Source organism: Somniosus microcephalus, unplaced genomic scaffold (genome assembly GCF_052327205.1).
Source record: "Somniosus microcephalus isolate GS21.2 unplaced genomic scaffold, FLI_Smic_1.0 unresolved_chr2, whole genome shotgun sequence".
Classification (NCBI taxonomy): domain Eukaryota; kingdom Metazoa; phylum Chordata; class Chondrichthyes; order Squaliformes; family Somniosidae; genus Somniosus; species Somniosus microcephalus.
Window position 1 is genome coordinate 4,429,235 of NW_028225180.1, and position 5,209 is coordinate 4,434,443.

At 48.8% G+C, this 5,209-nt stretch overlaps 1 long non-coding RNA gene across 1 annotated transcript; it reads right to left on the reverse strand.

The window, feature by feature from the left end:
* Nucleotides 1-1,217: 1,217 nt before the first annotated feature.
* Nucleotides 1,218-1,854, reverse strand: LOC147092049 (uncharacterized). Its single transcript, XR_015074994.1, has 2 exons — nucleotides 1,668-1,854; nucleotides 1,218-1,321 (listed from the first exon to the last, which is right to left on the reverse strand). It is a non-coding gene; the product is annotated as an uncharacterized LOC147092049 (long non-coding RNA).
* Nucleotides 1,855-5,209: the final 3,355 nt, after the last annotated feature.

The following is a 5,209-nucleotide window of genomic DNA, read 5'->3' on the forward strand; positions in this document are numbered from 1 at the left end:
CCTCTGTTAGTTCCCCGATAGCTTTACCCTGTTCCGCCACCACTTTAAGAACATCCTGTAAAGTGACAGCCTGGCTGCCTGGTACCCCAATGGCAGAACACTGAAGATCCCTCCCTGTACTGCCACACACTATATTCTTGCTCTTTGCAACTTTAGTGCTACAGGGCTGGTCTTCTAAGGACCATAAGACGGCTTCCTCACGTACATCGAACAGGGTAGACTGGGGGTTGTCTCGTACAAACTTGCGCAACTCTCTCCGGAGTGAGGGATCTCTAACACCATCAACAAATCTGTTTCTGACAACCCGTTTTGTGTCCGGCACAGCATCAGGTGATTGCTTTACCAAAGTTCTCATAATCTGAGAGAGTGCATGTGAGTATTCTCGGAAATCTTCACCCTCTTCTTGCTTGCGTCCATAGAAAGTTTCTAACAGCTGGGACTCACTGCGTTTTTCGGTGAAAGCCCCCCTTAGGTAACTGAACAGGTCACTGGGCTGCTTTGACTCTCCACCCAACCGTAACCTAATTTCCTGTAGGGCTGCACCCCTCAACAAAGATCGAATGAAATCTACCTGCTCTGCAGGAGCCTGATCTCTAGCTCGTAGTACACTTTCACCTCTTCAATGAACTCATCAACTGAACGACTATCATTAGATACCTCACCACTGAATGGTTGGATCTGATGCTCTCTGGGTACATACACATATGACTTGGTTGCCCCATTACCTAGAGTGGCAATAATTTCCATTGCTTGGTCATGCTTTTTTTTCAACTCTGAAATCTGTGCCTTGAGTTGATCTATCTGGTTGCCCTCACCCACACTAGAGGTTTTGTCCTCACCATCCGAATTGTGAGCTCCACCCGCCTCCTCAGGAGGGTCTAACATTTTGACTCAGTTCACAAGTCCCTGACAGTCACTGAATGGGATGGCCGCTGCGACGATTCTTCTCCAATGGTGTCCCTCCTCGGTGCCTTGATGGGTCCTCTCCCAGATTGGTCCTGGCGCCCTCTGGATCCCGTCTATCTGGTCTGGTCCTCCTTAGCAACCCCAGGCAGCACTCTCCGTCCGTCTCCAGGTCCACTTGGCACCACACCACTCTTCGCCAACTGCCGTATTTTATGTAACTTTCCCAAGCCTGAGAAACTCCAAGCTAACAGACCCCACTCCTGGTACCAAAATGTGTAGCCTGGCGAAATGGAGCAGCACAGGACACAAACTTTCGTTTTTGGGGTTTTTTATTCTGTATTAATAACTTGGGTCTAGGTTTAGGATGAAATTGTAAATACATAAAACACAGTCGATAAAATACGGCAGTGGCTTGCTGTAAAACAGAACATGAGGTAAACCACAGGTGCAGGTAGTTAATTAGCTAACAATCATTATACAAAACAAAACATATCATGCCATACATTCGTATGTCCCGTTATCACTTGTTACCTCTTACAAGCAAACAGAAAGAATTAAACTCGTTCGAAACGTAGCCCCAAGGACTCAACAACAATTTTAACAAAGGTTAACACCAGCACATGGTGGGACAATCTGCAAGCATCCCCGTGATATCGAGTGATTTGGGAAACAATATCACTTTAAAACTATGTCTGGCTGCACTAAATGCTGTTTTAGTTGTACTTTACGCAGACTAAGTTCATTTCAAAAGTCACATTCACCCCAACTCTCCTCAGAGCACATCCCTCACGCTGGATCTAGAAAATGGAGGCTGTGAAGAAAGGGGAGGTTCCTTTGGCATCACATGGCCCTACCCCTAATCCTTTTCTCCTTTTTTCAAATTCTAAAGGGGAAAATGAACCGCGCCATCTAGTGGACTTAAATATTCACTGCATTTTCCCACTTGGCTACATAAGTTTGTGGATTGATACAGTACTATGGGGAGAGAGCGGGGCAGTGAGATTAGTCTGGGATTGAAACAGGGCTACGGGGAGAGAGCGGGGCAGTGGGATGAGTTTGGGTTTGATACAAAGCTTTGGGGAGAGCGCGGGGTAGTAGGATTAGTCTGGGATTGATACAGAGCTTTGGGGAGAGAGCAGGTAATCGGGATTAGTTTGGGTATGATACAGGGTTATGGGGAGAGAGAGGCAGTGGGGTTAGTTTGGGATTTGATTCAGGGCTATGGGATGAGAGAGGGTCATTAGGATTATTTCGGTATTGAAACAAGGCTATGGGGGAGAGTGGCGCAGTGTGAATAATTTGGGATTAATAAAGGGAAATGAGGGAAGGTGGGGCAGTGGGATTACTTTGGGATTGATACAGGGCTATGTGGAGAGAGAGGGGCAGTGGGATTAGATTGGGATTGATACAGGGCATTAGGGGGCGAGCGGGGCAGTTGGGGTTATTTTGGGATTGATACTGGTCTATGGGGAGAGAGTGGGGCAGTGGGATTAGTTTGATGATTGATACAGGTCTATTTTGGGAGAGCAGGTCAGTGGGATTAGTTTGGGATTGATACAGGGCTATGGGGGAGTGTGGGGCAGTGGGAATAGTTTGGGATTAGTACAGGACTAGGGGAGTTCAGGTCTGTGACATTAGTTTGGGAATTGACACAGGGCTATGGGGTGAGAGAGGGACATTGGTATTAGTTCGGGATTGATGCAGGGCCATGGGGTTAGAGAGGGGCAGTGGGAATATATTGGGATTGATACAGGGCTATGGGGTGAGAGCGAGGCAGAGGGATTTGTTTGGGATTGGTACAGGGCTGTCAGGAGAGCGGCACAGTGGGATTAGATTGGGATTTATACCGGGCTATGTGGTGCAAGCAGGGCATTGTGATTAGTTTGGGATTGATACCGGGCTATGAGGAAAGAGCAGGGCAGTGGGATCAGTTTGGGACTGATACAGGGCTATGGGTAGAGAGCGGGGCAGTGGAATTAGTTTGGGGATTGATACAGGACTATGGGGAGAACACGGGTCAGTGGGATTAGTTTTGATTGATACAGGGCATTAGTGGGCAAGCGGTGCAGTTGGGATTATTTTCGGATTCATTCTTGGCTATGGGGAGAGAGTGGAGCCATGGGATTATTTTCGGATTGATAAAGGGAATTGGGGGCGAGCGGGGCAGTTGAGATTATTTTGGGATTGATACTGGGCTATGGGGAGTGAGTGGGGCAGTGGGCTTAGTTTGGGGATTGATACAGGGCTATGCTGAGAGAGCGGGGCAGTGGGAATAGTTTCGGATTAGTACAGTGCTAGGTGGAGAGCGGGTCTGTGGCATTAGTTTGGTGATTGATACAGGGCTAAGTGGTGAGAGAGGGGTATTGGCATTAGTTTGGGATTGATGCAGGGCCATGGGGTTAGAGTGGGGCTGTGGGAATATTTGTGATTGATACAGGGCTATGGGGAGAGAGCGAGGCAGTGGGATTACTTTGGGATTGATACAGGGCAGTGGGGAGAGCGGTACAGTGGGATTAGATTGGGATTGATACAGGGATATGGGGAGCGAGCAGGGCAGTGGGATTAGTTTGGGACTTATACGGGCTATGGGGAGAGAGCGGGGCAGTGGGATTAGTTTGGGATTGACACAGGGCTTGTGGAGAGAGTGGGGCAGTCTGATTAGTTTGGGATTGAGACAGGACTATTGGGAGAACGTGTGGCAGTGGGATTAGTTTGTGATTGATACAGAGTTATGGGGAGAGAGCAGGGCAGTCGGATTAGTTTGGCAATTGATACAGGGCTATGGGGAGAGTGTGGTGCAGTGGGAATAGGTTGGGATTGAAACAGGACTACGTGGTGCAAGTTGAGCAGTGGGATTAGTTTGGCATTGATACATGGCTAGGGGGAGAGAGGGGGACAGTGCGATTAGTTTGGGGATTGATAATAGGCTAGGGGGAGAGTGCGGGCCAGTGGGATTAGGTTGGGATTGATAAAGGGCTATGGGGAGAGAGCGGGGCAGTGGGATTAGTTTGAGATAGAAACAGGGCTATGTGGAGAGAGCGGGGCAATGGGATTAGTTTGGGATTGATACAGAGTAATGGGGAGAGAGCGGGGCAGTGTGATTAGTTTATGAATTGATACATTGCTACGGGGAGATTGGGGCAGCGGGATTAATTTGGGATTGATAAAGGGCTATGGTGAGGGAGTGGGGCAGTTGGATTAGTTTGGGATTGATACAGGCCTATGGGGAGAGAGCGGGGCAGTGCGATCAGTTTGGGTTTGATACAGGTCTTTAGAGGGAGAGCGGGGCAGTGAGATTAGTTTGGGATTCATACAGAGCTATGGGCGAGAGTGGGGCAGTGGGAATAGTTTGGGATTGGTACAGGACTATGGGGGAGAGCGGGTCAGTGGGATTACTTTGTGGATTGATACAGGGCTATGGGGAGAGATTGGGCAGTGAGATGAGTTTGGGATTAATAAAGGACTATGGGGAGAGAGTGGGGCTGTGGGATTAGTTTGGGTTTGATACAGGGTTATGGGTCGAGAGCGGGACAGTGGGATTCATTTGGGATTGATACAGGGCTATTGAGAGAGTGGGGCAGTGGCATTAGTTTGTGATTGATACAGGGCAATGGCGATAGAGTGCGGGGCAGTGGGATTAGTTTGGGATTGATAAAGGGCTATTGGGAGAGAGCGGGACAGGGGGGATTCGTTTGGGATTGATACAGGGCAATGGCGATAGAGTGCGGGGCAGTGGGATTAGTTTGGGATTGATAAAGGGCTATTGGGAGAGAACGGGATGGGGTGGATTAGTTTGGGATTGATACAGGGCTTTTGGAGAGAGTGGGGCAGTGGGATTAATTTGTAATTGGTACAGGATTATTGGGATAAAGTGGGGCAGTGGGAATTGTTTGGGATTGATGCAGGATTATGTGTGGAGAGCAGGGCAGGGGGATTAGTTTGGTATTGTTACAGGGCGTTAAGGGGCGAGCGGGGCATTTGGGATTATTTTGGGATTGACACTGGGCTTTGGGGAGAGAGTAGGGGATCGGGATTAGTTTGGGTTTGATACAGTGCTATTGGGAGAGTGGAGCATGTAGGATTAGTTTGGGCTTGATACAGGTCTATGGGGAGAGAGGGGCAGTGGAGTTAATTTGGGATTTGATTCAGGGCTATGGGATGAGAGAGGGTCATTATGATTATTTCGCTATTGAAACAAGGCTATGGGGGAGAGTGGCGCAGTGTGAATAGTTTGGGATTTATAAAGGGAAATGGGAGGAAGGTGGGGCAGTGGGATTACGTTGGGTTTGATACAGGGCTATGC